Here is a 23,295-nt window from a genome sequence, read left to right as displayed (position 1 = left end):
AAAAATCCGTCTTCTTCTTCCAGGAAATGCTTTTGGGGTCAAACACATTCCAGTGAGTTGTGACCTAATTTTGATGAAGCTGCTAGAAAAAGCCAGAGAAGACTGACTGTGATGGTTAATTTCATGTGTCAACTTGGAGGGTGTTTTTTCAATGAGATTAACATTTGGTGGACTTTGAATAAAGCTGATTGCTCTTCCTCCATAATATGGGTGGGCCTCATCCAATCAGTTGAAGGCCTTGCTTTGACCTCAAAGCGAGAAGGAATTCTGCAGCAGGTAGCTTTCAGACTTGAACTACAATATCAGCTCTTCCCTGGATCTCCAGGGTGCCAGCCCACTCTGCAGATTTTGAACTTGCCGGACTCTATAACACCATGAGCCAATTCCTAAAATAAATCTCTCTATATACACATATCCTATTGGTTCTGGTTCTCTGGAGATCCCTGACTACTACATTGACCCATAGGTGTGTTATAAAATCTGTCACCCAACAACCCTGTGGCCCATTTTCCCCTAGAATGTTATGCAGGAAGATTCATCAGACTGTTGTCTCGCACGATGATCTCACTTATTTATTGGGCGCAGAGGAAGCTTAAACAAAGGGTGTCCTCATGGCCATGCCATCAAAACCAAGCCGTGGACTGGGTGTCAGAAGACCTTGGTCCCAAGTACAGCTCTGCCTCATGCTGTCTGTGATATTTACCCACCTGTGCCTCAGTTTCCTCTCTGTACAATGAGGGTGAGAGAAGGAAAGAGACTGGGCCAGATCAGGGGTTCTTAAGCTAGAGCCCGTGGCTGGCCTTCAGGACATCTACGAGCCTCCTGCAATGATATGCAAACACATTACGGCTATTTTTTGACAAGACGGTTTGTGGCTCTCAACAGTTTCAACCGGGTGAACTATAAAAACATTACAGCCCTCTGGGCTGGGCATGGCCATGGCTCTTTCCAGTTCTGAGCTACCACAATCCGCTCCTATCAACCGTAGGTGGTTTGTGGCTTTCCCTGAGAAATGTCTGGTTTCTCCCCATTCCTTTGTGAGATTATGGAGACCCTGAGCCTTTACAAAAGAAAGGGATTTCTTTGTTCTTCTAACCTGTGACTAGGAAGGAAGGGGGAAAGTGAGGTAGACGTTTATTTGAGAGAGATCCGTTGTTCCAAATTTCAGGAACAAGTCACAAGAGAGTCCCAAAAGTTACAGCTTCTGAGAAAGAAACCAGAGGTCTGAGGAAAGGTAAGATACTTTCAGTGGTATGCCCATATTTTATTGTTGACATTTTTTACTGTGTACATTTATTGATTTTACTCTTTAGACATTCTTTACATATTTTATTTATTCTTAAAAACTAGTAAATTAAAAACAGAAAAATCTGGATGATTTATATATTAATAAAGAATAACCATGATATACCAAGTAAAAAAGAGTTAAAGACTCATAGTATGTGGAATATGATCACATTTTGAACAAGAACATTACACACGTCCAGATATCTGTGTCCCCCATGCCATGGGCTACTTCTTACTGTGAAACTGGAGGAGAGGAAGGTGAGAATATGAATTTGACCTTAGACCCGCTCATGTTTTTTGGCTTGTTTTAACATGTACATCTTGCTTTTATAATTCAAATAACTAAAATGTAAAAAGTAGGGGCCAGCCCCATGGCCAAGTGGTTAAGTTCGCGTGCTCCGCTTCAGCTGCCCAGGGTTTTCGTCGGTTCAGATCCTGGGCACAGACATGGCACTGCTCATCAGGCCATGCTGAGGCGGCATCTTGCATAGCACAACCAGAGGCACTCACAACTTGAATATACAACTATGTACCGGGGGGCTTTGGGGAGAAGGAAAAAAAAAATGAAGATTGGCAACAGTTGTTAGCTCAGGTGCCAATCTTTAAAAAAAAAATGTAAACGGCCCCTCGGTTTTATTTATAGATATAACTATATACATATATAAGGCTGCGTCTATTTTAACTTAAATAGAATTAGGTTATGCATATATATGCATATTTATGTAAATATCATATGGAAATATTTACCCTATACCACTCAGATAGGCTGGTGACTTGTGTGGTGGGTAAAAACAAATGAAGATTTGGAGAAATTGTGGGCAAAAATTTTCAAAGTTCTCTGATGAGAGAAGTACGATAGCTGAAAGACCAGCTTGGAGATATAGTTCTTAGACTTTCTCCCCGGGGAGTCTAACGCTCCAAAGGGAAACTCCAGGTCTGGGAATTTAGGGGCATAACCCAGAGAGACTGCCAAGTCAAGAACGATTGCATTTGGGGAAGAAGTGTTTTGCATGGACACGACGTTATGAAGTTGAGATATATCTAGAAAAAGTCTTGTTTGTCTGTGATAGCTGGGCGTGGGGGGAGAGCATGAGAGGGATTTCTAGCTTGAGAGGAGAGGAAGGCTACTGGAGGGGGTGATAGTATGAAATAGGAAGTTGAAATGGAGATGATGGTGAGCCTGGGGCTGCGGCGAGCCGTAAGTCCAGGCATACATTACTCATGAGGATAGTTATAACCTGAGACCTCCACGCACTGTAAGAAAGTGGCACTCTGATCATCTGGTCCAGGACATGTCGGGAAGGAGTCACTCAGGGGCAGGGTGATGTTCCCAGAAGCAACGTCTTTGAAGAATAAACCCTTAATGGACTGGATAACAGAAACGGCAGGAAGTTACTCAAACAGCAGCAAAAGTAAGCAAAGAATTGTGGCTTTAGGGACCTCTTGCATCCCAAGTGCTCCCAGCACTGGTTTTCCTAATGCTTGAAATTCTTGCACACATTAGTGCCCAAGTATATTACCCACAGTCACTTCAGTTTCCATTTTATACTAGAAATTATGCACTTTGGATCGTTCACTGGAGACTACAAAGAAAAGACCCAAATTAGAACTTTTATGTCTAACATTCTTTCACATTCCTGAGATTCAAAGTAGGGCAAATACCAGAAAGTTGCAGTTTTTGATGGTGTCTCATTTCTAACACTGTTGCAGAACATCTAGTCATAAGAAGTCACCTGGCCTTGTTTTTCCACCTGTGAAAGGAAAGTAGGGTTTATTGACATAACTCCAAAGCTTTGGGAAGCAGACATGATTATCACAAAGCATTCAGAAGAGAAATGGGAATCCCATCCCATCCGAAAGATTTCCAGGCATAATGACAAGCATAAAGGCTATCTCCATGAACCTCCTTGTACAATAATTTATGAAGAGTATAATTTATAAAGGGCTACAAGGGTATGAATATCAGAAGTGTCTGTTGCCAATGCTTTCTACGTATCATCAACCAAACAATTTGCAATTGCAATATTTTAGAAGGAAGAGACTAGACTGGCTCAGTTTACTATTGAGAGTATCTGGAGCAGCATCTGTTTTCTATCTGCAATCCCTTCTTCAAAGAGAACTTTCCTCACTAGAAACAACAATGCATTTTCTAGTACGAGTCATTTGCCTGGATTTTTATTCTGTTTTCCCCAAATGGGAACCATCTCTGAGGCCCACCCCCTTCCCCACAGCTCTTGGCTGGCCATAGAAGTGGAGCAAAGGTCAGGGCTGTAGCTGATCCCCCTCCTGGAGGTCTGGCTCATGCCAGGGCGGTGGGAACAATCTGTAATGAACAGGGATAAAAACCAAGTCTGATGACAAGGAAACAGATCAACCAACCAGCGATTCTTTTCTCAAATGAATTCCTGAATTTGGTTTTCCATTCCCAGAGGCTTCACTGGCAGTAGGATGGAGAGGCTGACGTTCTTCGTTTATCTCCTACTAGGGAACTGAGCGATCAGGACCAGAGCTGTGGTCTAGAGGTACAGAGTAGGCGATAAAAGGGCACGCCAGCAGAGAAAGAATTCTCTTTGATCTGCTCCCAATGCCCCTCCCCCGAGATGAACCCACTTTTAGTAAACACTGGTCATATTCCCAACACAGAGCCCACTTTGGGGACTGTCACAACTCTTGCGGTAACGCTGAAATTTAATCCCTATAAAAATTGCAGCGAGTGAACCTTCTGAGAAGCTCTGAAGATCTCACTAGATCTAGAAAAGGAGCCCTCAGAACAACCTAGGTCGAGAATTTAACTTATCTGAGCTTGGTTCCCAAATACATTCAGAAGGCTGTATTTAGAAATACTTGCTCTTTGTTTGTTTTTTACTAAACATTCAGTTTTTAACCTCCAAATCTTCTTCTGAGTTTCTAAACGGAAGATGTTTTCCCACACACACACACACACACGCTGGAGAGAGAAGGAGCTCAGAGGTTCCTGAAGCCAGTAGACAGTGTCAGTGAGAAATGGGCCACTGAGGCAGGAGCCAGAGACCCTGGGTAGCCGGGAAGGAGACGGGGGGAACCAGCAATCCATAGTCCCAGAATCAGATTTGAACAGGAGTTGCTCCCCCATCTCTGCTTGGAAATGTTTGCAAGGGCCATTTGCACTATAAACCTGTTCATTAACCAAAGAATATAACCTTTAATACGAGGGGAATAAAGCCTATAGATTTTACGGCAATGCCATAACAAAGGGGACCAAAAAATTAAGGAACTGGAAACACCCTTTTAGTCCAGCATCTTCATTTTTGCAGATAGAACTTGGAGGCACAAAGAGGGAAGGTGGCCTGCCCAAGGTCTCACCGTGGAAAGCAAGGATTAGATCCCAGGCTGACTGATTCTCTCCAGGCTCCATGCTCTCCCTCTCCTTAAAGCCCACTGCAGCGATCCCCAGGCCATCTCCCCCAGTGCTTTCTGCCTCCATGTTGAAACCAGTGGGGACTTAGCTATTGATGATTAAGTAGGTAGGAACCAAAGTTTTTTTTTCCTTTTTGCAATTACTGGTTATAGCTTTTAGCTGTTTAACCCACCCACTGTTAACCGGGCAGCTTAGGCAATGTGCTGTCTGACTCCCACTAGACTCCCGTAGATAACATCTTCCTGGAGCCTGGGTCACCATGGTAACGGGTGTGTGAGCTGTGTTTCAGGAATTAGAACTTCTTGTCCACTTCAGGCCAGTTGAGACGACCAACTCATCAACTAGGCCCGCACAACAGGCGACTTTTTGATGTCAAGAGGCTAAGAACTCCACCCTCAGATCATGCTAATGCTGCCATTTTGTGAACATGGGTCCTATGAAGAGGCGTGAAGTCTGACCACGCTTGCGCACATCATCCATTACCTCACCTCTCCTCACCTCCATTCACCTCTCTCCATCTTTCAGACCACCTTGCCCCCTATCCCATAAATACCCGAGTCCCTATTTTCAGGGAAGCTGATTTGAGACTTATGCTCTCTCTTCCTCATGCGGCTGCCTTGTGAGTAAACTCTCTCTCTGCTGCAGTCTCGTTGTCTGGGTGTTTGGCTTTCTGGGCAGCAGGCAAAAACGAACCTGGTTCGGTAACAGTGTTTCCCTTTGGAAGTTTGCCCATCTTCTCCGTCGGGAGATGAGTTGCAGCGGGGTTGCTAGAGGAAATGTCTCAGGGCTCAGACTCATGAACCCCAGAGGAAATGCACCCTTCCCGCTCAGTCATGAGGCGCCACTGGACATTCATCAAGAAGGAGGCAAGAGTCTAGATTAAATTGTCTTGTGCCAACCTCTGCTAAAGTTCAGCTCTAAGAGGATCAAGAGCAAGGGTGAAGAGGAAGGAGAGGGAGAGTGGAGCATGGGGGATGGAGAGCTGAAGATAAGAAGAGGAGAAGGAAGAATGGGTCTGAAGAGGTTAAGAGATGGAGGACAGAGGAGAAAAAACAAAGAGAAAGAAGGAATGGAAGGGAGTTACTAAATAAGAAATAGGATAGAATCTGTCTTTTTTGTTATTGATTCAGAAATGCCAAAGCTGAGAATCACATGAAGTCTGCTGTGTGCTCCAAGGAGCAAAAACAGAGTTGGGGTTCGTTGCATCCTGGGGGCTCATTTATCTCCTGAGCAGTCAGAAGGGCCGAGTCCTTACCGTCCGAATGCTGAGAAGAGGGTGGAGAGGGTGCCCTCATTTCCTGACCTTTGACACACCCCTTTCTGAACACTCCGTAAATTGTACTAAGAGTGCTTCCTGGTCCTGTTCCAAACCCAGTGAGCTTGGGCTTCGAGAAAATAGTGTAGGCATGGATTTTCTTCAGCCACTTTTCAGCCAGAAACTCCACCTAGAAATCTCCAGGCCTCTGAAACAGATGTGTATGTTAATGTCCTTTGTGTAGCCAGGAGCTGCCCCCAGCTTTGCTTTGCTGAAGACTGTGGGTGCCTTTGAACTCCAGATGGCTTCCAGATCTTGTGTGAGTGCTGTGAGCGGCAGCATTCAACCAGAAATGCCCGGGGCTGCAGGAACCAAAATAGCCCAGAGGCTAAGTAGCCGCTGCTCTCCCTAATTCTTACCACGGTTCATCCTCTGGCTCTTGAATTCACAGTGCTAGTGGGCAGGGATGCCAGCTTGAGACCCTGACCAACTCTGGATTCTGACACGTCTGTGAAGGTGGGACAGACTCCCGGGTGGGGCCCACCATGGATCTGTTTGCTTGAGGGCCTGCGAGGATCCCTGGGAAAGAACGGAGGGAGGCAGACAGATGGGGGCTTTCCCAGAAACAATGCCCCAGTGTCCAAGGGGAACTGGGGTTATGAGTGCAGCTCCATGCCTGTAATTTGGATGCTTTCCCCATGAAAAGGGATTCTATGACTAGTAAACCAAAACCAAACTGAAAGAGCTGTTTATACTAAAAACTGCTTTGGTAAACCTCTAACAAACTGTGAGGCACAGGGGAGGGGGGCGTTCCCTCCTCAGCGAGAACACAGATGGGCTTGGGAAGGCGGGGCACAAGGTCCTGATATTAGGGTCCAAGATTATGTGCTAATTTGACATCTGGTGAAATCAGGAGGAGTTGCTGCCTGTGTGCTTTGGGGCCAAGGGTCTATTATGGATTTACTCACTTGGGTCTTTTCAAAGTTCTTGATGGTTCCAACAAGGTCTAGAGTAATGCTATACCTATCATTAACTAGATATTGCATTTGATTAGTTATTGAAAAAAAGAAAGAAAACTTCTCTCAGGGTTATGAGATTTGAAGACAAAAGTTAATGAAAATGACTAAAAATATTTTTAATGAGCCTCTAGGTATATTTATAACCACCAGAGGCAGGAAAAAGGTTTATTTCAGAAGTAACCACAAGAAAATTGCCAAATGAGACCTACCCACCTACAAAATCAAACACAGTTCGGTGTTAATGTTTTTTAAAATGCACGAGTCTGAATTTGATTATTCTTAAAATAATTTTTAAAGTGTAGTAAGCCGAATTAAACACAATCTGGCAATTTTTAAAATAAAATTCATAAAAACAAAATAATATTTTTTAAAGAAAATATTTTTGTTAGTGAAAGTACTAATCAACTATAAGAAGTGGACTCCTCAGGAAGACTATAAGAAAAAACAAAAACGACCAACAAACATGAAAAAAAATCAGTCTCATTAGGAATCCAAAGAAATGTGAATTTAAACAATGAGACACATCATTTTCCTACAAGCAAAGTTTATGTGAGAGGCTGCTGTTTATGTGACAGATGATGGCATTTGGAAATAAAACCAGAGATGAACAAGTTCTGGACAATAAATAAAATTCACAGGGCGTGGCCATGGGAATTGGTGGCTGAGTTGAGGCGTGCCGGGAACAGAGAATCTAGGGCAGCGCTTCGCACGCTTCTCCACCAGAGTCATAAAAGAGCATAATAAATAGTCTTGGGTGTCTGGGGCCGTAGTTTTAAGCAGCCCATCTTTACCATTCCATCTGTAAAATCTCCATATAGTTGCATTCTACTCCATACTCCACCTGTGTTTATTTTAATATACATATTCTGCATCCAAAATCATCAAATAATATTTTGACCCCAGGTATATTGTCCGTTTTCTTTCTTTTTTTTTTTTCCCCCTGGCAGCTTTATGTAACGCTGGACACGGTACTGAGCACCTGAGGGAAGCATGCAAATAAGGAGGCTAGGATATTGGGGTCATCCAGAATGGTAGAAAGAAAGAGTGAGCCAGATGCCCAGACTCCATGAAGGAGAAGAGATGGTCAGGAAGTTGGTATCTGGAGGTCGAGAGGAAGGACAAATAATGGTGAAGCTGGATGTTATGAGGAGCATGGATTTTTAGCTAAAAACTGCAGGATTTTGTCTCCATGCTGCTTCTTCACCTGAAGTTTCAAAGGAAAATAGGCAGCCTCCATTTGGGAAAGTGATATCTTTAAAGGGAGTCAGGAATCACTTGAGTTGGAGGTTAAGAGAATATTCAGGAAAGGTGTGGTAGTGAATGAAGGACTATGAAACAAGCACTTCATGGTAAATAATAAATACAGTGTTTCTCACCTGTGTTTAAGATGATACTTCATGACATCTCATTAGACCAATTAAGGACAGAACTATTTATCTTAATAACCAGCTGATCTTAGAGTAAGACTGACATGTCTTTGTGCTTGGTGAGGATCCAGAAAAGGACAAGTGTCTGAAGAGAAGCCCCTTCCTCCCCTACTTAGGAAGTGAGTTGAAGGAATACTCACAAGAATATTAAAAAATGTCATCTGGGAATTTCTCCAGCATGTGGCAGATGGAAAATCCTAATCCCGAACTCTACACCAGACAGTGAGACTGCCATCGTTTTAGGCTGGAAAATTTTTTAATCAGGTGAAACCAAATACCAACTTTGGTCATAAAACACCCCAAAGGAGCCCCTGCAGAACATGCAGCTCTGTGTATGTGCAACTTCCTGGTCTACCATCCAAGACAAACTAGTTGTCTGGATCCTTCTCTAGTATTTTTAACTGCTACATTAACTGCCTTTTTCGAGGAAGCTCCAATTTACAATGCCACAATAGATTTGAACATTCCCCTATTGGAAGAATTTCATCTTCCAATACTCCGATCCATATATATATACACACACAAGATATGTGTACACACACATCCCATGGGTTCTGTTTCTCTGGAGAACTCTGAGTAATAAATGGGGTGACAAGTGTCCCATTTGCCTTCTCAATCCCCAAGGATGGGTAAGGATCAAGGACAAGGATATTTATTTAGCCCAGTCTAGAGGGTAAAGGGTAAAGGGTAAAGTCAAAGTGTTGAAAACTTGGGTTTCTATGGCATATTCTTTCAAACCCATGTCTTGGAATGCTTTCTTGGTCTTTTTAAGGAATCTCTTAAATTGTGTCTCTTTCTTGGTGTACCCACGCTACCAACATGTCCACAAGGGCAACAGAGTGAGGCTCAGGGCATAAGGAGCCACTTAGATCTAGGTTACTAAGGCAAAAATATTCTTACAGCTTAGTTCATGCAAATAAATTTATGTATACACAAAGGCAATAGAAAATCCTTAAGATACAAGTTAAAAACAAGATAGCTGGGACATCTCTGTTTTATACCACTGGAAATAATGTAGCATATCACAAGTCCTTTTTTGCTGACTACCTTGATTCTTTTGGTACTTTTATTGATACATGGATTTGTGTCATATTCAACTATCAATGAGTTAACTGCAAAATAATTCTCATGTCTTGGATTTAGGAATACTCCAGTGTTCCTGAGATGAATCGAGACAGCAAACAGGAAACCATCTTTGAAAAGCAAGAAGAAGCACCAAAGGTAGGTGAATCTGGAATTTCCCTAGGAATGAGTCACCCTAATCCTTCTGCCTTAGGAGGAATGTCAAATTAACATCAGGGCCTGGGAGGAAATGGAGGCCACAGCTGGGAGTTGTGACAGGGGGAAGAACTGCTAATTGTCGAATGTCATCTTTGTCCCAGGCTCTTTCACATACACTCAATTTTGATTTGCGTAACCAGCTGAGGTAGGGGTTACCTCTGTTTTTACGGATGGGAGGCAGACACGGAAAGGTGAAGCCTCATCTAAGATTACACAGTTGGTAAGTGGCATAGCTGGACTCAAACACATCAATTCCATCCTCCTTTACTTGTCCAAATATTTCCTCTCTAGGGGGGAACCAGGGACCCCCCCCCCCAGCCTGTGACTGTGTCTCAGAGAGGAAGCCACCTTGGAGGGGTCCTTTACTTGAAGCTAGAGGTGACACTGATTTCAAGGCGACACAAGGAGCAGAGTAAAGGTGGAAGCAAAGGTCAGATAAGGGTGATAGGGCAGGTCGCTAAACCTGAGAGGGTCCAGAAGCAGATAGAAGCCAGAGTAAACACAGGGACTGGAAAAGCAAAGGGTGAAGAACAGGCCAACATGGACCAAGGGAAGGCGCTGTGGGTTCTTGGACGAATGCTTGGGAAGATCCTCTAGCCACAGTTGGCTTTCATGTAACACGCCCCCACACAGCATGACGTGTGGCCAGCTCTGCTACGCTTAAAGTTCCAGAGGTGGGTTCTTTTTTTGATTATTTACTCATTTCATTAAATTCCTGCGCTTTGCAGGATCGTGCAAAGATGCAAGTTCTCAGGGGTGGGGCTCCCAGGGACTTTATCACTCAGCAAGCAGCTTGGCTAATAGAATGCAGGATCAGATATCGAGCAGCAACTATTCAGCTATAGATACCAGCTTCCTGTGTTTGGAAAAGGTAAGGAAATTGTTCATTCATTCTACAAATATTTGTGGAGGATGCAAAAATGGAAAAGGGCCATCGTGGAAGTTCAGATAAAATGCTGGGGGAGTTCAGAGGAGGAAGCTGGCATTTGAGTTGAGACTAAAACCCACCCCAGCTCGTGTGTGTGCAAGTCTGTGTGTGCGTGTTTTCAATTCCTTCTTATAGGACTGACATTTGCACTGATCACATTTGCACTGACCACATTTGCACTGTATTATAATTATCCAGTTACTCGCCTGCCTCCTCCAATTAAACTGAAAGCTTGTAAAGAGCAAGGAGTGAACTTTATCATTGATAATCCATGGCTAGTAGTAGGACACATTTAATGAATATGCATTGAATTTTAATTGGTTTTAGATTAACAATCAGACACAGAGTTTGGGAATCATGATTGTAATTAGAAAACTCAGCTCTAGGATTTGCAATCCACACTTTAAGACTCTCTATGCAAAAAGATAGGGCTTATGAAAGGTTTCTGTTACCCTTCTGAGCAGAGTTTATACCATGGTTTTCTTGAACTTCCTATAGAATTGAAAACAGTGACACACATGGGAAAAATAAAAAAGCATTTGCTCAAAACAATCAAATGATTCGACTTACAGTGAAATGCACCTTAGTAAGACTTCAGAAAAGATTTTCATCACACTCTTGTCATTTTTTTCTTCATATTTTCTAATCCCTAACAAAGAAAATAGAGGACATGTGGACTGTGTCTACACGAGGCTTCACATTCTCTTTATTTGACAAAGATGTAAATACTGCATGGACCATCTGTATGTGAGAACCAGATGTCTCATTTGCATTTGGATTTTTCCAGTAGAAATGAACCTTGAAGGCTTGAGGAATGCAATAAACTTATTTTAATTGACATAGAATTAGAATGTTGAGACAAATTATTTTCCAGGCATCAAATGCAAAGGTTAGTGTATTCATTTGAAGGGATATAAATAACAACTAAGAAGAGTTAGGCAGCTAAGACCAGGACTAGAAGGATCTGGAGGATATAAAAGCTATAAGGGGTCAGATATTGGAGGAACAGATAAGCACCCAATTTCAATTAATATTGCTTGAGACCATCTCATGTCCCAGGTGTTGAAAAAGCAACTTCTGCACTCATTACCTCATTTGATCTTCAGAACAGTCATAGGGGGAACTAATGCAACCCTGTTCCGCAGATAAGGAAATGGAAGCTTCAAGTGGCTGAACTGGCTTGCTGTGCACCCACAGCCAGCAAATCTCTGGATCAGGATTCAAGCCACAGTCTTGTGGCTCCCTGATGAGGCTCTAAAGCAGACAAGGCAGAGAGGAGCAGGTAGGTTCCCTGGTGTCAATAGTGAGACTTCAGAGCCAGAGAGTAAGCAAGACCAAGCTAATGGGCAAGAAGCACCAAGTGGAGCTTGTTAAAGAGCCTGCTGAATAGAGCAGTCCAGAACCCACAGATTTTGAGTCCTTGAGGCTTTTAGATAAACCCCAAACCCTGAATCCTACCAGGGCAGAGATGCCACAGTCCTGGTAAAGTGTTGACATGGGTTTACCCTCTGGAGTCCTGGTCATTTTAGTTCAGTAGAAATGGTGAGTCCAGACATAGAGGATTTGATCTGAAGGTGAAGAAGAGCCAGGTTCCAAGGAGACCTCAAATGGTCTGTGGCTCTCCCGCTGTGTTTGCAGAGGTGGAATGAGTACACTTGCGCTAACTGAAAAGAAGTTTGTGCCTTTTTGAGCAGAAAGAGTTAATCCTTTGGGAATGAGATGGGAAGCTGAGTTGGTGAGGCTGTGAAAAAAAACAGCATTTAGCTCATTGAAATGGAGAAGGGGCCCATGGGCCACTGTTGTTCAGCCCCGGGACGAGGAAATGGTTTATTGTACAACATTCAATAAGCATTTTCTTTGAAGGAAGTGTGCTGTAAAGGTGTCAAATGACAGTTACTGATGGGTCTCTGGGGAGAGATGTGTTGTGCTGGAATTGTGTTACTTGAAAAATTGGTTGAGGAATCGAAGGCATGCTTCTCCTCTGAATCACACGGACCTAGAGCAGTTCCGATTCCACTCCGATCAGCATCTATCGAGAATAATCATTCTTTGGATTTCTGTGGTTCTTTATATGTCTTTGATACATTCATACTCATCACTGTTCTTGATCATTCTTGTTACTTGAAAAAGGCAAAGTATTGTTATTCTCCTTACCCCTCCTTTTTAGATAAAACAACAGTGGCTCTTTTTTTAGGTGAAAGAACAGAGAGGAGGGAATGACTTACAACAGAACCAACATGTGGCTGCTGCTGCTGCTGGTCATCTCTAACTGACCACTTTACTGTCAGTGCCAAGCATTGTGTCAAGCGCTGGATCAATATTATCTCACTTAATTGTCATCCCCGTTCTGTGAGGTAGGTACAATTATGATCTCCCTTTGAATAAGAGAAAAAACTGAGTCTTACAGAGGTGAAGTATCTCTCAAGGACCCCTAAGCAAGAAATGACAGAGCTCGGGTTTGCAACCCCACAGCCTTGTGTCAGATCTGTGCTCTACTTTCCCCCTATCCCCTCGCCTCATGAGGTTGGTGCTATGACCCTCCCTATTTCACTCATGAGAAAACTGAAGCATAGAAAGATGAATGATTTGCCCAAGGTTACACAGTGAGTAAATAGTGGAGCCCAGAGACAGGCAGTCTCTGTTCTGGAGGAATGTTCTGGAGGTACAGCTAAGACACCAAGAAGGAGTATTAAGCAGGGCAATAAAATGCACACCCAGGCTGCAGGCGCCTCCTAGGAAATGGCTGAGGAAAGCCAGGATAACAAGAGGGAGGGAAATGGGGACGAGTGAGTCCATTTATAAAGACCATCATAAACCTTTCTATGACCTGAGGACAAGGAGGACAAACCAATGTACTGTAGCTGAAAGAAACAATTGTCAGAGGCGTGTCATGACTGGAGAGAATTTGAAGGGAGAGGAGGAGAGACTGCAGCTGCAGGATGTCTGAAACCTGCATTCAAAGGCACTGTGCTAGAGCCACAGGGAGCAAGTGCTGACTTGGTTACGCTATCACTTCCAGGAATCCAGCCCCCATCCCCCAAAGGTACGCATGTAACGTTCTCTTTTATTTTTTTATTTTTTTTGTGTGGTTTTTTTATTTTATTTATTTTTTTTTTTTGGAGGAAGATTAGCCCTCAGCTAACTACTGCCAGTCCTCCTCTTTTTGCTGAGGAAGCCTGGCTCTGAGCTAACATCCGTGCCCATCTTCCTCTAGTTTATACGTGGGACGCCTACCACAGCATGGCTGCCAAGCAGTGCCATGTCCGCACCCGGGATCCGAACCAGCGAACCCCGGGCCACCGAGAAGCGGAACGTGCGAACTTAACCACTGCGCCACCGGGCCGGCCCCTCTCTTTTAAACTTGAGTGGCACAAGAAAGCAGCCACCAGTCTTTCTGGGGACGTGTCCTATCCCTTCCAGCTACATCATCCACACCAGCAGAGATCCGGAACCCTATGCAGACGACCCCAGTCCAGGTCACAAGGTGACCATCACAGAGAAGGGAAATATGTTACTTGTTGACAATACACTGAGCTCACACTGATGGACATGCTTAATCTTCACTCTCCTCCTCCAAGGCTATATTTCTCCTGGGGGAACATGACATCTTTATTTTGACAAAATGTCCTGAGTGGGAGGTGAAGACAGACTACAGCCCTCGAGCCACCATTTATTTGAAACTGCCAGCCTTTTTCCTCCAGAACCAATGATGCAGAAGTCTTCCAAAATTTGAACATCATTGTGTTATTTAATAGCCAAAAATCTTATTTTTCTCCTGATTTATGCTTGATAACCCTCTTGAAATCATTTAAGGATATGTACAAAAGATATACTTTTATGTAGGATCTAGTTTGAACTCAGAAAGTTAGCAAAATATAAATGAAATGGTAGAAAAATGGCAATAATGCCACCATATTTTGGCTAATATGTTCCTATGCTAATTAACTGGACTGAATGTGGAAAACATACAGAGTTCAGTGAAAGAGGACATCTGGCCATCCCATCTGAACTACTTATTAGCTCTGTGACCTTGGCTAAGTCACTTAACTTCTCTGAATCAGTTTCCTCATCTATAAAATTGAAGACACTAATACTGAGCTTACAGTATTATTTGAATTACTACTTTTACAGTGTGAACCATACACACATCATCTTGTCTGAACTTCTGTCATGCTTTAGTCATATTACTTTTATAATTACTAGTGTTTCTATATGTATCATCTCTTATTTAGGTGAAAATAATTTAATTGCTTAATAGTTTACAGAGGGATTCACACACATTAGATCAATTGATCTTCACAGCAACCCTGGTAAATAAGACAGGTAGATATTATTCCATTTTAGAAGCAAGGAAGTGAGAAGCAAAGAATTCAATAATTTCCCTAAACTCACACAGCTAGAATGTAGTAGAAGGCAATGCAAACCCGGCATTCTGATTCTACTCTCATTAATAGAGCCATGTTCCCAGGTCAAATGCTCACTAAAGAGAAGGGTGTAGACTTTCACTAAGACAGGACTGGGACTTCACCCTTGAATCCACTTCCCTTCCCATCCCAACTCCCAGGGCCTAGCGCCATCTTTTATTCATAGTGGGCTCTCCACACGTATTTGCGGAACTCATTCATTCACTCAATCATTCAATATTTATTGAATGTCTATATGCTAGGCACTCTGCTAAGTGCTAAGATACTACGATGAGAAATACAGACTTGACTGTGCCTACAAAGACTTATAATAAACGGAAGGAAGGAAGGAAGGAAAGAAGGGAGGAAAGAAAGAAGGATGGAGAGAGGGAGGAGGGAGGGGAAGCAAACTGGGCAGATATTCTTAATTTTTTAATCTGGATAAAATACAAAAGTTAGGTCCAGCCCAGGTCAGTCTCCATAGTGGTGCTCAGAAAGTTCTTGGCCCCAGCCCCAGAGTAATATTTTTAGCAATACTGTAAAGATTTCTTCAAGGTGGTTTGTCGCAGGCTTTCTGGATTGCTGGGGAGGAAATGGGAAGGTGTGTCCGACCCGGTTGCAGAAGGTACACATAACGGAGTGCATCGAAGTCAGGGGAAGCTTGCTAGCTTCATTTTCTGATACTTCTCCTCATCTAGATGAGAGAAGTGTTTATTTAGGAGTGTTCTCCCTGCCCTTGGCTTAGAAACAAGCTATAAATTTTACTAATCTCAAAGAAGACCATTTTTTTGTGTGCTTTTTCTCTTTGGTATAAACTCATAGACACTTGCTCTGAAAATCAGCCCTGAGTTATGCATCAATGTTTCCAATTACATTCCAGTTACATGAAGTTTAACAACTCTGAATAATGATTTTAGGGGCGGGGCACAGTGATTCCCATCCAAGGGAAGGGAAATAACATTCAGCACCTACCTCACAGCCAGCTCCTGTACAGCTCTATTTTGTCACTGTTTCATCCTTCGTACAAGACACAGCAGCCCTCAGTAAACAAAGGATGGTAGAGCAATACTTAATTTCCTTAAATTATCCAGAATATCAATTAGGAAATTGATTTCCTACTTTTCGTGAAAGTATTTACAAATGAATAAAATTGTGATGTGAGTTCTCCTTTATGCAGAAGCCATTTTAAAAATTGCTGAATTCTAATCTTTTTACAAAAATTTTCTGCTTTTCAGATAATAGGCATTGACAAGAATTCATTTCTTCCTGGCACATTCACCATGGCGTACTTGTAAACATAATGTACATAATCAGTAGATAGAAAAATAGCAAAGTATATATCTTCTAAGAATTTAGTGCTTGAGTAGAATGAATGACTTATTAACCCGTGTTATAGATAATAACTCATGCTGCAATACTTTCTACTGATGATGTTTAAACCTACAGCAGTGACCATAGGCATGAAAAATTGCCAGGCCAGTCTTGCAGTCCTTTGCAACGTCTATTTCTAGAAATATTTTTTAGAAGTTGGGTATTTCTATTTTCTACTACATCCTCTCAGAAAACAAGTTATACTTGTCAATACCGAAAACTAGTTACTCTTATTAATGTAAATTGCGTGATCACATCCTTTGGTAATTTTAATAAATAAAAGACATAATGGCAAACCAACACCAAAAGATTTATAGGTTATAATTCATTCTGTTTCTTAATTAGGTTTGTAAGAATGATCTACAAGAAGGAAACTTTTTAAAAGATCATTGAATTCCGGGATCCTTCTGTCTGGACTCATTCTCTGAATGAGTGTTTCTTAACATTTCAGGAAATCAGAAACTCCTCTCAGAGTTAGAAACCCTCTCCTCGGAAGAACGCACATGGGATAGAAACTTGCATCTTCTCTCACAAGTTAAATCTCACGTGAATCCCAGGTGTCCAGGTCCAAGCCTTTCTCTCGGTACAACAGCAATAACAAAACTGACAGGAAAGAGAGGAAGTTGCCCATGTGAATTCGTGAAAACCCGCCCAGTTTCAGCTTCAGGCTCCCACCAGCTGCTACTATCCAACATGACCTTTCATTTTGGAGACTCTGAAAATATATAAAGTTTCCAAGGGAACAACTTGAACAAATTGTTTCTGAGAGTTCCTATAAAATATGGCTGTAAGAACTATCCCCAAGACTCTGCCCTGGTTGGCAAGCAAGCCTCAGAGTGCTTGGGTAAGGCTTGGGTGAATAATAATGCCAGCATTTGTTTGTTGAGCATACAAAATGTGCCAGGCACTTGCTAAAGCACTCTAGCTTACGAGGGAGGTTCTGTTTACATCTTTACTATTCTCAGTGTCGTGGAAAGGGCCATGCTTTGAAGTCATACAGAACTGAGTTTAATGCTAGGTCTGTTTATGAGCATAGCTGTCCTTGGGTAAGGTGCTTGTGCTCTCTGTCTGCTTCCTTACCTATAAAATGGAGCTGATGGCATCCCTCAAATTTGGTTTGACATTCAAACAGGAGAGTATGTGCGATAGACAGACTAATGCTCTCCCCTTCCAAATATGTCCATGTCCTAATCCCCAGAACCTGAATATGGTAAGTTATACTGCAAGGGAAAATTAAGATTGCAGATGGAGTTAACGCTGCTAATCAGTTGACCTTGAGATGGGAGATTATCCTGGATTATCTGCATAGACCCAAGTAATCACAAGGGTCCTTATAAATGGAAGATGGATACAGAAGAGTCAGCGTCAGACCCATGTGATGTGAGAAGACTGGACAAACATTGCTGGCTTTGAAGATGGAAGGGGGCCACAAGCCAAGGAATGCGGGCAGCCTCTAAAAGATGGAAAGGGCAAAGAAACAGATTCTCCCTCGAGCCTCCAGGAAGGAATGCATCCCTGCCAACACCCTATTTCAGCCCATTGAAGCCCATTTTGTGTTTCTGACCCCTAGAACTATCAGAAAATAAATTTGTATTGTTTTGAACCACTACATGCTTGGTAATTTGCTATAGCAGGAATAGGAAACTGGGGTAGACAAAATAATGGCCCCCAAAGATGTCTACATCCTACTCCCTGGAACCTGTGAATATGTTACCTTAGATGGCAAAAAGGACTTTGCAGATGTGATTAAATGAAGGCTCTGGAGAGGGGGAGATTACCGTGGATTATCCATTGGGTCCACTGTAATGACAAGAATTCTTACAAAAGGAAGGCAGGAGGGTGAGAGTCAGAGAAAGAGATATGGCAATGGAAGTAGAGGTCAGGGTGGTGAAGGGTCACAAGCCAAAGAACACGGGAAGCCTCCAGAAGCTGGAAAAGGCAAGAAAACAGATTCTCCTTAGAGCCCCAGAAAGGAACTCATTCCTGCCAACACCTTGAATTATCCCAGTGAGACCTATTTTGGACTTCTGACCTCCAGAACTGTAAGATAATAAGTTTGTGTTGTTTTAAGCCACTAAGTTTATGATCACTTGTTACAGCAGCAATAGGAAACTGATACCATATATATTTCCCTTTCCATTTAAATTTCACCCTTAACTTCCCCTGCTACATCAAGCTTGTCAAGCTCTTCTCCTTTAGGTCGTTGAATTCTGCAGTCAACAATCTGCTGACAGTCCTCTGAAGCACGCCATGCCCAGGGAGTCCAGCAGACACAGGGGAGACTCTCCCCATTGACAATCAGGTCATGGATTTCACATGTGGAACTGTGGGCTCTGCCCTTATCAAGTTTATCCTTTGATGACTCCATCCTTGTCCTTCTCTTTACCCACTTTGTTGCCTCAGACAAGTTCTGGAAAGAAGAAAGAGTCTTAGTTATTGGCAGATTATTTCTTGGCGCAATTTTTATCCCTTCTTTTTAAGAGGATCATCATCCTCTCTCCTTGTCACCTCCTGGACACTGGAATGTGTCTTTTGTCTTGCTTGATCTCTTTCTTCCTTCATCATCTTGAACTCGTCAACAGAGTTGCTCCATTGTATTTCTGATTTTCAATATTTAGCCTCACATTCATTGCCCTCCCCTTTTTCCCCCTCTGTTTATTATCGTGCATATCTGTCTTTGTTCTTCAAAGACTTCAGCACTTTTTAACTCACTTGAGAGCTTTCTTTATACCACCAGAAAATAACTCACTATGATATCAAGAAAAGAGACTACAGATCCCGTGCTTTTGAGCTCCTCTCTTATTGATTTATACCTTTTTCTTCCTATTCCCAAAAGAATTTTTCAAGATTCAATAGACCTCTGCAAAATTTCTTGGCCCTTGAGAAATTAAAATGAACCATTGTGTGATCAGAGAGTATAATGGCTTTCACTTTACATATCGCAACTTCAATTGGCCATAAACCATAAAATTTCAACTGGCTGCCTTGTCAGCAAGCATATACAAAATAGTATTACTTAATCCTTCATTATTATGAGCAAACTTTTAAAAGATTTCAGTGTATAAGTCTTAGGAAGTATTTTATATCCTACTTTACTTCCCTATTTTGACATGCACCTGAAATTTACTCCAAGCACCAATCTTCTGTTTGCTGGCATTGAAGTTTTCTGTACCATTAAATCAATTTTTTATATTTAAACATGTTTAATACATTTTAATTTCATATATATTTAACCTTAACTTTTTTCTTTTCCACATATGACCCTTTAACAAAACTTCTATATAGCTTATATTCTAACCCGAGTGTTGTCCATGCTCAAACAATTCCCCACTGTGAGCTACAAGCTTCTCTTCTCCTTTTGACTAGTATCACTCTCAGTCCCAATTATTTCATAAACAAAAATATCTCCCTTTCACAATAATTCTTGTGTCTTTTATTACAATTATTTGCAGGTTTTGAAGGAATAGAAAGCCTACAGATACTTTATAATCAAATAGACTACATTTAAATATTGACTTACCGGTCAACTTCTCTGGGCCAGGCAAAGTGCAGAGGATAAAATAGTCAACAAAGTTCCTGTCCTCATAGAGTTTCCAATCTGATGATACAAAGCCCAAATCCCCTTCTTTTGATCTGTTTTCTCATCTGTAAAACAGGATTGAAGAAAATGAAAATAAAATGCTTAGCACATACGCACGGCACATATTAGATGTTCAACTAATATCTAAGAGAATGAGCATTGTGAAAATTACAATGAAGAAAATGGTTGGTCTCTTGGTTTAGGGGCTATGGCTATAGCCCCAGAGTTTTTAGACTGTCATCTCCATGATGGTTTTCGGAGTATGAAAAGGGTTTGCACACATCTGCTACTATCACTATGAGAGCTTAAGTCCCAGCATCAGATGGACATGGATTCAGATCCTAGCTGCACCCCTGATTAGCAGTGTGACTTTAGGCAAGTTACTCATTTTCAAACCTTATTTTCCTCATCTACAAAATGTGTATAAGAGTTTCCATCCCAAATGATTTTCATGAAGATTAAGTATTAAAATAACTACAATGCATTCAGCACAATCCTTGGGATCTAATAAGTGCTTAATAAATATTAGCCATAAATAATACTTTGATCATTTAATTCTGGGTTAAATTCTAATGTCTGGGACTTCCAGGATGGGAAACATAGTACAAAGAGTCATTAAAGAGATAAATTCTTTTATTTGTATTTGTTCTGCGGAGTTGTGAGTTGAAAGGAATTTCGTGGCCAACAAATATTTTGGAAGATTAATTTGGAGGCGTTGTTCAGAAAAAACTAGAAGGAGTGTGAGAGACAAGAGGACAGTAAGAAAACAATTGGCATCGTGGAGATCTAAAGTTATGAGTCTGTATCGATGAGCTCAATATCCCTTCACTCAAATTTATTTGATTGTATTTAGTATTTCAGGGCATTCTTTGAGCATCTTCTTCTCTCACGGTTTCTTTGATTTCATACCTTACTCATACAGCCAGGTAAGTCAATAAAAATGGATTTTGATTTCAAGTTCTATCAGGTGCTTTAACAAATTACCATAGACTTAGTGGCTTAAAGCAACAAACGTTTATTCCTCAAGTTCTAAAGACTAGAAAGTCAAAGATAAAGTGGTGGCAGATTCAGCGTCTGGTGAGAACCTGCTTCCTGGTTCATAGAAGGCTGTCTTCTCCATATGTCCTCGCGTGGCAGAGGGGAGAGAAAGCTCTCTGGGGTTTCTTTTACAAGGGCATAATTCCTTTCATGAGGGCTCCACTCTCATGACCTAATCACCTCCCAAAGGCCCCACCCCCTAACACCTGCATATTGGAGGTTAGGAGTTCAACATATGAATTTGGGGAGGGGACATTCAAGATCACTTTCTTTTTATCAATTGTCCTGGCCATTTTCACTTATTCCTTCAAGTACTTTATTCTCCTATTACATGTGTGGTTCCTGCGTCTACTATTATCTAATCCATTAGATACAGACCTTCGAGCCAAGACAGTCTCCAGGGTAGAAAGAGAAATAAAAGTCAAGCAAAATATGCAAGCAAATCATCAATGTGAAGAGGCCTAGCCAAGAAGAAATTCCTGGTACCAAGAAAGAGGATAAGAATCTGAGAAACCAGAATACTTCTTTATTGCTGCATTGTCCGTTGAAGTGCTATGACTAAGAACCCACACAGTTCCATAGACTGAACTAGGATCTGGGAGTACGATGATTTGCAAATAGGCATGGCTTGTGGAGCTTACACTTCATGCAGAAGATGGGCACCAAGCAAAGAAGTGTGAGATTCCATCTAGAGTAAGCGCTACAGAGGCGATGTCCCCAGAGCTATAGGAGGACTTGACCTGGTCAGGGAAGTCATGAAGGATTTCCCTGAGGAAGTGACAACTGAACTGAGATCTTAAGGATGATCACTGACTTGGGTTGAAATAAAGGGCACGCTAAGCAGTTCCAGGAGCAGTTTCCTACGTCTCAGGTGCTCATTATAGGGCCTGGCTGAAGAGCTGATTGAAGATGTGATTGAAGTTGTCTAGGGCCCTAAGATGCTCAACACCCTTAAATTTTAATCGTTTTGGCTTTGTCTACTATTCTTCCCTTGGGCTTCTATTTTCTCAGTATAGCGTGTCAGAATTTGCCCTGTCCCTTCCAAATTTTGGTGGCTTTGAGTACCAGGACGAGAAACTCAGCTCCTTGCATCTAGATCCCACACCAGCCACAACCCATCTGTCTAGATTCTCTGTATCTAGCTTAACTGTTGCCTAGGAGGGACTGTACCCATTTTACCTTTGACTTCTCTCTTGTATCTATTCCACTTCTCTCTCGCTCCTCTCCTATATTTCTACTTTGAGACTTGGCTTAGGTCTGGCCTTCACTAATATCTCTTAGATATTATCTCTTCTAACAGTTCCTTTACTGTGAACAGACCCCAGACTCTCTGGACCATACATTCTAAAGAGTGGGCAGCAAACACAGAGCCAACTTGAGACACACAGTCATTGAGATGCATAATCACTGACGTGCTTTCTGGTAACTAGGCAAGAAGAGCAAGAAACCACTAAATGAAAATAGTTAGTGTTCCTTGTGCCCAGGAATAAACAGAGCCTCCCTGTCTTCTTGTGTCAATGCTCACATCTGCAGCTGTCAGCGAACATCCCCGGTGCCTTGCTAAACGTGGGAGGAGGGGAGAGTCTGAGGGCTTTGCTTATTCTCAGGATTCTGTTCCTCCTGCTCTTGTTCTTTCTCCACCAGGTTCCAAGGGATTGAGTGACTCCATCACTGGCCTCTCTCCTTCTAAGTTACATCATCTATGGCTGCTCACCCTTCTCCTCTGATTACCAGGGCTCAAGTTGTCTTCTCACATTCACCACATACCTGTACTGAGAAACTCCCTTCATCCACACGTGACCCTGGAGAAGGAAGAAGGGAAGATACTAACACAGAGAGAGGCAACGTGACCTACCCAAGACTTTTCAGCAAGTGAGGATTAGAGCTGGGATTAGAACTCTGGTCTCCTCACCAGTGACTCTACGCTCTTTCCATTAAATTATGTTTGTTTTTGTTTGAGTCGTTTTGTTTTAAAATAGGGTATTTTAGCCAAGAAAAGTGTGCTGGATATCTTCCATTTTCCTGTCTCAGAAGATTCTCCACCCTTTCAGAGGCTGCAGGCAGCCTCTACAGTTGCCCTTGTCCTTTGGCTTCCTGTTGGGTTCAGCCAATAGGGAGCCATGGCTGGAGGCTAAGGGTGAAAAAATAATGACATCAGACTAGCTGCATCCCCACCACACCCTCTCATCGCTGGGCCCAGGGGTTTAGTCGTGTGTCTCCACCCGAGGTCTGGGTTCCTGTTCAGTGTCTCTCTCCTACAGCTCTCTGTGAGCTCAGATATCCACTCTCTCCCCTTATCCCCATTAGAT

General features: G+C 42.3%; 2 long non-coding RNA genes across 2 annotated transcripts; one reads left to right on the top strand and one right to left on the bottom strand.

Annotated features, from left to right (window-relative positions):
• Window positions 1-1,265: 1,265 nt before the first annotated feature.
• LOC139074187 (uncharacterized) lies at window positions 1,266-3,798 on the bottom strand. The gene is made up of 3 exons (XR_011523724.1): window positions 3,667-3,798; window positions 2,950-3,038; window positions 1,266-2,655 (listed from the first exon to the last, which is right to left on the bottom strand). It is a non-coding gene; the product is annotated as an uncharacterized lncRNA (long non-coding RNA).
• Window positions 3,799-10,355: 6,557 nt separating this feature from the next.
• Window positions 10,356-22,945, top strand: LOC139073920 (uncharacterized). Its single transcript, XR_011523102.1, has 3 exons — window positions 10,356-10,537; window positions 12,789-12,948; window positions 22,631-22,945. It is a non-coding gene; the product is annotated as an uncharacterized lncRNA (long non-coding RNA).
• Window positions 22,946-23,295: the final 350 nt, after the last annotated feature.

This window comes from Equus przewalskii, chromosome 10, assembly GCF_037783145.1.
Source record: "Equus przewalskii isolate Varuska chromosome 10, EquPr2, whole genome shotgun sequence".
Lineage (NCBI taxonomy): Eukaryota > Metazoa > Chordata > Mammalia > Perissodactyla > Equidae > Equus > Equus przewalskii.
The sequence above is the reverse complement of the archived record's forward strand: the minus strand, read 5'-3'. Positions and strand labels throughout refer to the sequence as shown.